This window comes from Nicotiana sylvestris, chromosome 10, assembly GCF_000393655.2.
Source record: "Nicotiana sylvestris chromosome 10, ASM39365v2, whole genome shotgun sequence".
NCBI lineage: Eukaryota > Viridiplantae > Streptophyta > Magnoliopsida > Solanales > Solanaceae > Nicotiana > Nicotiana sylvestris.
In genome coordinates this window covers 61,663,069-61,675,762 of record NC_091066.1, presented here as the reverse complement: position 1 = coordinate 61,675,762, position 12,694 = coordinate 61,663,069, and the positions used below count along the sequence as shown (strand labels likewise).

Sequence of the window (12,694 nt, the reverse complement as noted above, 5' to 3'; positions counted from 1 at the left end):
CTTTTGGGGGAAAATGATAGAGAACCTATAATTAAGCATTGGTATGAATTCTTTAGCATTTATTGATGTTGTTAAATTAATTTGGACTAGATACAAGTAATTTGGAGGCTAATTCTAAAGGAAAAGCGGTGTTTGAGGCTTGAGTTGGCCGTGGAAGTTCGAGGTAAGTGTTTGGTCTTACCTTACCTTGAGGGAATAGGTATTGTGCCTTATTTGCTATATGCTAGTGTAGTATACGACGTATAGGTGTGATGACGAGTATCTATACGTCGGTGTCAAGCATGCCCGTGAGTTTTAAATTGTAATTGTTGTATTTCTTAATAAGTAATAAATTGCCTAAATTGTTGATTCTCTGTGTTGAGCAAGACCTATGATTAACTCGTGGTATTTGTTTATTGTTGAGCATTGGCTCTAGTTGAGGTTTTGATTGTGAAGTCAAGTGTTGATACAAGTTTGGTTATAGCTGATTCCCTTACAGGGACGTACTTAATTCTTACTGTTGATTCCCTTGCCGGGATGTGTTTATTCTTGTTGTTGATTCCCTTGCCGGAAAATTGTTGTTGCTATTGTTTAGGTGAGGAAAGAGTGATAAAGCACGAAGGGTGATGCCATGCACATTCATATTTATGCATTTGGTGAGGAAAGAGTGATAAAGTACAAAGGGTAATGCCGTGTACATTTATATTAATATTGATGCATATGGTGAGGAATAGAGATAAAGCACGAAGGATGGTGCCATGCACATTTCTAATACATATATGGTGAGGAAAAGAGATAAAGCACGAAGGGTGATGTCGTGCACATTTTCATTACTTGATTGCATTGGTGAGGATTGAGAGTAAAAGCACGAAGGGTGATGTTGTGCATTTATTGCCTGTTTATTTTGATTTCTTGTCGCTTCGGTTCAAGTTCCTTAATTGTTTTATTCTACTAGTACTGTGATTCATTATGTTAATGTTTCCCCCATAGCATGTTACCCTTTCCCCCGTTACTTTTGAATTGCCTTTATAACTATTATTCTGTTAGATACTGTCTAGCTGCAGGTTGTTTGGTTGTTGTGTCCTAGCCCCATCACTACTTCGCCGAGGTTAGGCTCAACAATTACCAGCACATGGGGTCAATTGTGCTGATACTACACTCTACGCTCTTTTGTGCAGATCCCGGTATTGGAGCATACGGACCTTAGCTAGGGGTTGCTGCCTTCAGTCCACTAGGAGACCCGAAGTAGTCCTGCAGGTGTCCGCAGGCCTTGGCATCCCCTCCTCATCAACTTTTCATCTGTTCTTTACTATTTCACATAGAGACATGTACTTTCTCGTTCAGACTTTATTTGTAGTTTTCTTAGACAGTCCGTGAGATTGTAACACCAGTAATGGGTAGTTTATGTTATGGATTCGTATTGTTATTAGCTAAAATTGTTAAAGTTTCATTCTTCCGCTCTATAAATTTTCACTATTTATAACTGTTAATTTATAATTGTTAATGGATTAAAAATGAGAAGGGTAAAATAATTGGATTGCCTAACTTACACTAGTAGACGCCATCATGACTCCCGAGGGGAGGGGGAAGTCCGGGTCGTGACAGCCATCAGGGCAGCAGGTCGTCGTGTCGCGGGGTTGTTTTGAGTGTGGAGACCTTGGTCATATGAGGAGATACTGCCCCAGGCTTCGGGGCAAGGTAGTACAACAGGGTCAGCAGCCTATGATTTCAGCACTGGTTGCCCCAGCTATCTAGATATGGAGGTCAGACTAGTAGAGGTCGTCCTAGAGGTGGAGGCCCAACAGGGAGAGGTCAGCCAGCTACTGCTCAGTCGGGTGGAGGCCAGCCAGCCAGCGCTCCAGCCAGATTCTATGCCCTTCTGGCCAGGCCAGATGCATTGGCCTCAGATGCCGTTATAACGGGTATTATTTCCGTCTGTGGTAGAGATGTTTCGTTATTATTTGACCCAGGGTCTACCTATTCATATGTATCAACTCTGTTTGCTCGTTTCCTGGTTATTCCTTCGGAGCCTTTGGGCACTCCTATTCATGTGTCCACAAATGTGGGTGAATCTGTGGTTGTGGATCGGATTTACCAGTCCTGTGTGGTCACATTTTGTGGTTTCAAGACTAGAGCAGATCTCTTGTTACTTGATATGATCGACTTTGAGGTCATCGTGGGCATGGATTGGTTATACCCATACCACGTCGTCCTTTATTGCCATGCCAATACTGTTACTTTAGCAATGCCAAGGTTTCCAGGGTTGGAGTGGAAGGGTTCCACAGTTGATACATCTAGCCGGGTTATCTCTTTCATGAAGGCTCAGGACGTGGTCGAGAAAGGGTGTTTGGCTTATCTGGCCTATGTTCGGGACACCACCGCCGAGTCTCTGACGATTGATTCAGTCCCTATAGTTCAGGAGTTCGTCGATGTGTTTCCTTCTGATCTTCCTGGCATGCCGCTGGATCGCGATATTGATTTCTGTATTGATTTGGCTCCAGGTACCCAGCCTATATCTATTCTGCTGTACCGTATGGCTCCGAAAGAGTTGAAAGAGTTGAAGGAGCAGCTTGAGGAGTTGTTAGCAAAGGGGTTTGTTAGACTAAGTGTGTCACCTTGAGGTGCACCAATGTTATTTGTAAAGAAGAAGGATGGGACCATGCAGATGTGCATTGATTACCGCCAGTTGAACAAGGTTACCATCAAGAACAAGTACTTGTTGCCGCGCATTGATGATTTGTTCGACTAGTTGCAGGGTGCTAAGGTGTTCTCTAAGATCGACTTGAGATCAGGGTACCATCAGTTGAGGATTCGGGACTCAGATGTCACGACCTAAAAATCGAACCGATCGTGATGGTGCCTCTCGAGAAGACATGGCCAGCCGGCACAATTCCCAAATTTAGTTTTACCAGTTTAATAAGTCAATTTAAGTCATTTATAAGGATAATCCCCAACAAGTATAGATTTAGCGAAATAAAACAAGTGTGGAAATGAATATAGCCCGACATCGGGGTGTCACAAGTTACGAGCATCTACTAAGGTCTAAAATACAACGGACTTTCTGTAAATGTACTAAATACAGTCTAATGACATCAAAGGGAGAAAAGTAGTGCTGCGGACATCGGGCAGCTACCTTGCTAAACTCCAAAGACTCTGCCGCTGATCAACCAATACCCGCTACCGGGTGCAGAAATACCTGAATCTGCACATGAAGTGCAGGGAGTAAAGTCAGTACTCTAACTCAGTGAGTAATAATCATAACTAAAGATTGAGTGATAGGAAATCATGAAAGGTACATCAACATGCTGTATAGAAGTGGTACAAAACCAGTAAAAAAGCAATGAAGTTATGAAATCTCTTAAAGCATCTTAGCTGAGTTTAAACTTCTTTAAAATGACTTTTCAACAGTTAAGCAATTGAACACAAAGCAATTAGAACAGATAAGCCCAAAAAAATCTGCCTCTCGGGTACAAATACACAATTAAACAGGTAATGACAGGCAATATAAACAAATCACTAATATAATTAAGCTAGAATAAAATGGAATCCAAGAAGAGAAAAAAAATTGGTGAGAGTTTAACAAAGATATTTTAGAAAATTAGGAAATCCTAAAAGAATTGAATAATAATCCTAGAAAGTAGAAATATATATATAATCCTAGTTAAGAAATCGATTATAAATAAATTAATTAAAAATTTTATATCTCAAAAAGCTATAAAAATAAACCTAAAATAATTTTATTAAATGAGTTTTTAAATATGGAAAAACTTAGGACTTCTCGTTGAAGTTTAGCTTTAGCCTTCGAATATCGTTGAGCCGCCCCTAGGGAAAGGAAAAGAAAATTCTAGATAGAGAATGAATGTGGAAAATTCTGTGTACTTTCTATTTAGCTGAATAGAGTACTTATATAGGTGAGAAAAGGAAATAGGAAAATACAAATGCTAATTACCAAACTACCCCTGTAACTAATTCAACTACTAACCACATAAGCTAACTAACTAATAACCTCAATCACAATACAATACAAATAAATACAATATAACAACCCTATAATCTCAACCTCCCCCCTTCCCCCTCCCACCCAAGTTGGAGGTGAGGAACTCACTGCCAACTTGCCAAAAAGATCTGAGTGCTTGATCCTGTGAGAGCCTTTGTTAAAATCTCAACCTGTTAATCATGAGTAGAGATATGATGAAGTGTAATCAGACCATCATGCAGCTTGTCTCTCACAAAGCGACAATCTACTTCTATATGATTTGTCCTCTTGTGGAACACAAGATTCCTAGCAATGTGCACAGATACCTGGCTATCACAGAAAACTGGAATAGGATTAATAGATGGAACTGTTAATTCTTCTAACAACCTCTTCACCCATACCAATTCTCCAACCACCTTTCTCAATGATATGTACTATGCCTTTGCAGAAGATAATGAAACAGTAGCCTTCTTCTTTGATTTTCAGCTAATTGGACTACCTCCAAGGAGCACAAGGTACTCACTTACAGACCTCCTTGAATCAGGACATACAACCCAACCTGAGTCACAGTATGATGTAACTTCATAAGAAGGATCATTGGACAAAAAGACGCCTAGGGTAGGATCAGCCTTCAAGTACCTAAGTATATGTATAGCAGCCTTAAGATGGGGTTCTTTTGGTGCTTGCATAAACTGGCTTAAGTATTGCATACTGTATGGAATATTTAGCCTTGTGTTTGTGAGGAAGTTGAGTTTTTCAATTAAGTTTCTATAACAAGATGGATCAGAGAGTAAAATGCCTTCTTCAGCTTTTAGCTTGGTTGATGAATCAAGAGGGAATGAAATAGAGGAGTACCCTAGACAATCATACTCCATCAACCAATCATTGGTAAATTTCCTTTGGGAAATAAGCACTCCGTCATCCTTGTAAAATATCTCTAGCTCCAAGAAGTAGTGTAACTTGTTTAAGTATTTTATTCTGAACTGATTATGTAGATATGTCTTCAGTGCTGTGATTTATTCAAAATTAGTCCCACTGAGGATCATATATTATCAACATACACAGCTACAAAGACTGATGAACCACCCTACCTTTTGTAAAGAAGGAGTAGTCATTGGTTGAGTGTCTGAAACCTCTAGAATACAGGGACTCTATCAGCTTATCATACTACTGTCTATTGGCTTATTTGAGGCCATACAAAGACTTTCTTAACCTACACACAAGTTGTGTGTTCTCTACTATCAAACCCTGTGGGATTTGCATGTACACATTGTCACACCGCCTTTTTACGGAAAAAGAAATTTTTCCACTTTAAGTAACATTATTGAAATGAGATTAGTTATTTTATTGGAGTCGCCACTTGGAATAATTATTATGATATCCCAAGTCGCCAAATTATTTTTAAATCCCAAATCAAGGAAAATTGACTCTGTTTAAGGTCTGCGAAACACAGAAGACCGGGTAAGAAATTCTGCTAACCCGATAGAAGGTATTAGGCATTACTGGATTCTGTAATTGTAACGCGGTTGCTTTACAATCTACACTCAGCGTATTAATTTGATTATTACTTATTTTAGAACCTATGTGCATTTCAACCTTTCATCTCATTTAAGTTACTTGTTATGACGTTATGAAATTATCTTGAAACGAACCACGTGTGTGTGAATCCGTTTTATTTAGCGCGCTAAAAACATGTCACGCGTATGTGCACACAATTAATAACACTTAATTATTTGTTAAAATTGTTTGGCCTGAGTAGCGCGAGCGCTTACTTTGATTTTTTGGGGTTCGTAATTATGTCACGCGAACGTATACATAATCACGATAGTAAGTTCAATGCGCGCTTAAAGCATTTTTCGAATATTCAAGGATTGATTAATTTCCTAAAAAACATGTTTGAGATCAAAGGTCTCATAATTAGTGGAATTAATGTGTGGATGATTTGAGTAATTCACAGATTGCAGGTGCATCACCTTTGAAAACCAAAAATGATTTAGAAAACTACATCAATGTGACAAGAGTCTAACATTAACTAAAATCATTTATGGAAGAACTATGTTTATTTATTTATTTGTCTTTTAAACGAAGATGACCTAGGCTAGCGTTTGGAGTGGAAAGGTCATCAATTGAGTTGGATTAACAATCATATTAGGACCTTTAATTGGGTCCATTTATGCAAAGACGAGCTTAGAGGTAAAGCCCAATACATCACAACCCTTCAAAGTAATACACATAAGGCTACAGATTCCGGATGGGCTTGAAATTGAGCCCAAGTAACATAAAATTCAAGGCTGGTTTGACCCTGGGTCAACCAGGCAGCCTCAATAAGGCTGAAGACCAGACCCATTATTTTCTAAGAAAACAAGGCTCAATAGTTCAAGAAGAAATCAATCCATTAAAATATCTAACGTGGTTCAAATTACTTAGATCATAATAGAGATGTTAACTCTAATCTATTGATTAATTACATACTAACACGAACGAATCAGATTTCTAGATTTCAGACACATACTAATTAGAATATTGAGACATGAGATAAATACATCTTTTTATATTCGTTTAACCTAAAAACATCAACTCTAAATCTGCTTCTAACTAGATGAACAAACTGTATTTTAACATGTTGTATATTCTATACTACCGCAGAAATTTTCTCATGAACAAACAACAAACACAACTAAGTACAGATCTAATGATATCATGAGATGTTTAAATGTTGTAAATTATTGTCAATAACACTAAACTAGCTTGTGAGTAGTTTAAATTTGGATTTCAGTTAAATAAACAAAATAAACAGAGAACTGATGCCAACAGAGGCATGTCTATATACAAATTTGAGTAAAAAACAAAGTCATGGAGAAAATGGAACACATATTGCAGCAGCAATTCAGATTTCATGACAAACCAACAGAAACTCAAATTTTTTGACAAATCATAGGCTTTAATTCATGATTCAATACCTGGTTGTGTAGAAAACATTTTAGGAAATGCCAAATAAAGGCCAAAAAAGCAAAGTTTAGTAAATTCAGGAAAGAAAAGCAGCAACTCCCAATTAAATGATATTGAAACAAAAAAAATGAAGATGAACCAACTATAATTCCAACAGACTATCCTTTGTATGCTACTTTCCTTTGTTTTTCTTTGTTTTGTTTTCAAACTTTCAAATTCAGATATGGATTTTCTGCAAGTTCCAGCTGCTACTAAAATGCTTAGGCATGTGAGAATGAGAGAGTATTAGGAAGAGTGTATTGAGGGTGAATATCCGTCCCCAGTATGAATGCAGAATTGGTCTGTTATATAGAAATGCAGAGATTCTTTTTCAGTTATTTTCTTTCTTTTTTCCCCCTTTTGTATTTTTGTTTTGCTCTTTAGTCCCTAACACCCTCCCATTTCTTTTCTTTTCTTGCAAGTTAGTCCCTCTTAGAAGCTTCCTAAATGAATAACTAAGATTCCTTCCTTCTTTGCTTTAATAATTGCCCCTTAAATTCCCTGTTATTTATTGCTTCATCTAGCATTTTTATTATTAGATGGGCTAGATTTAATTAAAGACTTGGACGTCAAGTGTAAAAAACCTACATGCCCAACAACGAAGCCCTGAGTCACCTAGTCAACATCGCTGGCCCTGTTTTCCAATAGGCAAGCTCTAAAATTACATACTAACGCGAAAGAATCAGAACCTAAAATATCTAAACAAACTCTGATGCAATTGACACTAAACTAATCAAGCAATTAATTAAAACAAACAAACAAATCAAAAGGAAAACAAAATTAAGTAACTAAAACATGAGTAACTAAAAACCTAGAATATGTAGATACCAAATTTATCTAATGATAACAGGAAACAAATTCATGGAAGGAGAGAAATAAGATTACCGACAGAAGTGGACATCGCAGGCAATCCAACAGGACTCCGGCAGGCAAAGATTATTGCTATACGAGCACTAGCCGGAGGTTATCCATTTTTGGCCAATGCGGCGTATAACAATAGCCTTTTCAAGTCAGCATAACAACAGGAGGAACGAAGCGGCGAGCTTGGATGGTTTATGGAATTTTGACCATTTTCTGCCGATCATGAAATGGCCAAAGACCGACATGAAATGATAGCGTTCATCTTAAGGATTCGATTGATGTAAGTATCAACCTCAAATGGGCTAAAAATCAGGAGAATCATAAAAGGGAATGTATTAGGTTTTTTGGTGATTTTCAGATCTATTAGACGTGGTAAACGGTGAGGTTTTCGGAGAAGATTATTGTGTATTAGAGACGAGGGAGTGATGGGGATTGTATGGTGGTATTTTGGGGCTGTTTGGAGTGGTGCCGATGCCGTTGGCAATTTCTGATGGTGGCGTAAGGTGGAGTGTGAGAGGGGGGAGAAGAGTGGTATGTGAGAGAATGAGAGAGGTCATTTGGGGGGGGATAAGCTATTCGGACAGTTATATTTTATATTTTTGGCCAGTTTGTTGCCTTTGGATCAAAAAAGATGAAAGGCCACGACTGATAGTTGACCATTCCACCTAAACCGTGGTCGTTTGGTAGTTGAAGGTAGGGCTATGCACGGATCGGATCAGATTTAACATATTTCGAATTCGAATTTCGGATTTCGGATTCTAGAAAATGCAATCCAAATCCGATCCGAATTATATCGGATCGGATCGAATTTTAAAGTTTGGATTAGATCGGATATCGGATCGTATTATTATACCTCAAAGTTAAACTAATATGTATATTTTCTTTGTAAAAGAGGCAATACATTAAGAAAAATTCATGTTTATGCAATTATGAGAGTACTATGGTACCAATATAGCTAAATCTAGCAATTGTAAAGGTAATAACTTGGAGGTTGATGTAAATTAAAGTGTAGTATTTATACATGTCCTAATAATTTCGGATTTCGGATTGGATTGGATTAAAATATACCAATCCGAAATCCGATCCGAAATCCGAAATTTTAATAAACATAATCTGAAATCCGATCAAATCCAAAATCCGAAATTCAAAATTGAATGGATCGGTTCGGATTTCGGATATCCGATCCGAATGAACAGCCCTAGTTGAAGGGGCTGGACCGATTTTGAAGTGGACTGGGTGTATATTTGGCAATAAGATTTTTACCTTCCTATACCATATATGAAACCTTATTACCCTCAATGTTTAAGGTTTGTGTTTATTACATTTCAGCATACCAAATTACCATTTATATACCATAATTAATTTAAAGATATAATTAATTGGCAATTTCTTACTCCTTAATTAAAGGTGTCCATATATCGCATGTTTCTCTCTCCCCTTAATTACTAAGATCTGACCAGCCCGTTTTCCCCCTCCCATTCCCCATTTCTTTCTCTTATCCATTTCTATTTCTCGTTTCTTTCTTATTCTACTTTGTTTTGCTTTTTTATCCATTTTTATAAACATAAAAAAAAGTATACTAAATAAGTTGTTGGCTAGGTGATGAATTTCATTTTACCTAGTAATTCATGTAATAATTGCTAAAATTGTAGTAGCTAAATGAAGCTATTTTGCCAGCATAAGTTGACGGAAGCTGTGTTGATTTGATAGCTGTACACAGTACACTTGTGAGTGGTCCTTCAATTACTAGAAAAAAATATCGAAGAGTACATGGTCAGCACCACCGTCGCTGCTCCTTTTTACCATCGCTATTGGAGATTTCAGAAGGTGTGTTGCTTGTGGTAGACTTGTAGGTAATCGTCCGTTTGCCAGAAAAGTTGTCGGAAAAAGTTCAATGTACCAATCCAATAAACGGTGACGATTTTTGTAGATGAAGAGCAAATTTTGTTGTCAATATTTTTTTCCGCATAAAATTGTAGTTTAATTGTAGTATAAATGTAGTAATTTTGTAGAAATTGTAGATAAATTGTAGAAAAATTAGAAAAATTGTAGATAAATTGTAGACTGTTTTTTGCAGAAGATTTTGTAGAAGCTTTAGTCGTTTTGGATTTGTGAAAACAGAAAACAATGCATCTACAATCAGAATACAAATAATCTACAATTTATCTACAAGATATCGACAAACTGGATACATTGAATTTTAATATCTCAATTCCCATTTCAATTGTAGCATAATTGACATTTTCGACATAATTGTAGAAGATTTGTAGAAGTTTTAGTCTTCCCAATCTACAATTTATCTACAATTGATCTACAATTCTACAATTTATCTACAATTTCTGGAAATATGTCTTCTTCTTCTTCTTCTTCGAGTTTCAATCTGAAATTCAGTCAAAACCAAGTCTAATTTTCACCAAAACTCCTCAAAATTGAGATAAAACTCCTAAACATATTCCGAATTATTTACAACAACACCCAATCCAAACAAATAATGATTTTTGAAAACCCAAATTTGAATTCAAAGCTTTCAAGCTTTTTAATGGCTATCAATGGTGGAAAATATATGGAAGAACAGATTTTTTCAACTTTGAGTTGTTGAAACTCGAAAATTTGAATTGTTCGTTCTTTTTTTTCTCGAGAATTTGAATTTTAGTTCTGGAGAAAAATACGCAGATGAGAAATCTCCTTTCCCTTTTTAAAAATTGAATTTAATGTAGAATCAATTAACACCAAGATTCTCTCCTTAATTTTAGCACGTTTTTAGGGAATATTCTGCCCTTTTAATGCCTAATAGTCGAATGGTATATAAATTGTAGTTAAAGTGTGGACTGGCGGGTAATTAACAAACTATGCACATTTAGGGTAATAAAGTTTCATATATGATATAGTTAGGAAAAAATCCCTTTGACAATTGAGTTGTTTAAAAGTTGGCCTAGTCTGATTTGAAGCTCAAAACATCCCTTTCTCCTTTCTTCCTCTCTTTCATTTTTAACCACCAATTAACTAACATAATATGTAAAACGTAAATTGAAAAATTAGCAAATTCACTATTTTATCTAACAATTAATTAATTAAGCTATGAATTATTAAACTAAGACTAATTGATTAATCAAAATAACTAATGTATTATTGTTTTTTGTGATTTTGTGTTTAATAATGTAATTAACATGTGATTAAGATCTAAAAAAATATAAAGAGTAAAATATAAAACTCTATAAAATAATGAAAAGCTATTTTAGAATATTTTTAGGAGTAATTTGACATTAGGACAAAAATTATGTGCTCAGAACTGTCCCTCTTTGCTCGAAAACATGAAGAGTTTTTTAGCAAAGATAAAGTAAGCAATTATGAAAAAATTTGCCCGTTTGATACTCTATGAGAAACAAATTTGAAAAAGTTTGACCGAACCATACTTTTGAGGTTGCCTACATATCCTTGGCTATAAAGTAATCGGGTCAGTGTAGTTCTGGAAGTTTTGGTAGCTATGACTACCGAAAAGCTATGATTACACTACTGTTAGTGCTATTACTACTTGTTGAACTATATTACACTAAAATTAAAATAAATAACTATATTATACCAAAATCAAAATAAATTCCTATATATAAGTCTTCTGAAGCTTGATCTTAAGTCTTGCCTGGTTCTTCATGCAAACTTTGATCTGAATCTTGATGCTTGCTAGCTGCAGGTGCTATTTTATTCTTCTGCGGCTTCTTCTTTGATCAATACGGGAAATGTAATGCCCGTGACTTCAGTCATGTCTTGAGCAGTCCCCATCTTATCATCTACTTTTGCATTTTGGATTCACTTTTTTTTTTCTTTCCTTTTCATTATTCTGGATTTAGACTTCTTCTTTTGGTCGTCTTGAACCCTGTGCCTCGAGGTAAAGCCTGCTCAGACGCTAACAAACAAACAAATGAAATTTTTCTTCCCTAGTTTTCACTAGGAATATTTCGTGAGTTATTGTGTCAAAATTCTAAACTATTCTTTATTAAATGCAATAAAGTGTCGGGAATGGTGCACCCTGAAGAGATCATAATGATTTGATTTATTATTATTATTATTATTATTATTATTATTATTATTATTGGAGAGAAGGTATTTCCTCATTGTCTTCTCAACTAAGGATTGGTGTACCTTATGTTGGGAAAATATGGCTAGAAAATTGTGTATCCTATACTAGCAAAGATATCAGGGAGTGGTGTACCCTGTATTTAAGATCAAATTAACTAGGGAGTGGTGTACCTTACGTTTGAAAACAGAACTAGGGATTAGTGTACCCTATACTAGTAAGAACTAGGGAATGATGTACCCTATATTTGGAATGATTTCAGAGGGTAATGCACCCTACATTTATGCTGAACTAAACTAGGGAGTGGTGTACCCCATATTGGAAAACGCAACTAGGGATTGGTGTACCATATACTGGTAAAAACTAGTAAATTATGTGCCCTATATTTGAAATGATAGCAGGGAGTTGTGTACCCTACATTTAAGCTCAACTCACCTAGGGAATGGTGTACCCTATGTTGGAAACACAACTAGGGATTGGTGTTCCCTATACTGGTAAGGAGCCTAAGGAGTGGTGTACCCTATGTTAGAGAATGTAGCTAGAGATTGGTGTACCTTATATTGGCAAGGAGACTAGGGAGTGGTGTACCCTACGTCTAGGAATGATATCAGGGAGTTATATACCATGTGTTTCCGCTCAATCAAATAGTAATGATATCAGAGAGTGATGTACCCTGCATTTAAGATCAATCAACTAGGGAGTGGTGTATCCTATGTTGGAAAACTATAACGACCCGATCGGTCATTTTATTAGTTAAAGCCCCAATGTAACGACCATGTCACGAAACCCTAACCCGGACCCCAATCGTGATGGTGCCT

The 12,694-nt window shown here is 36.3% G+C and overlaps 1 long non-coding RNA gene across 1 annotated transcript; it reads right to left on the bottom strand.

Annotated features, from left to right (window-relative positions):
• Nucleotides 1-2,914: 2,914 nt before the first annotated feature.
• On the bottom strand, nucleotides 2,915-8,373 carry LOC138880446 (uncharacterized). Its single transcript, XR_011403095.1, has 2 exons — nucleotides 7,829-8,373; nucleotides 2,915-3,181 (listed from the first exon to the last, which is right to left on the bottom strand). It is a non-coding gene; the product is annotated as an uncharacterized lncRNA (long non-coding RNA).
• Nucleotides 8,374-12,694: the final 4,321 nt, after the last annotated feature.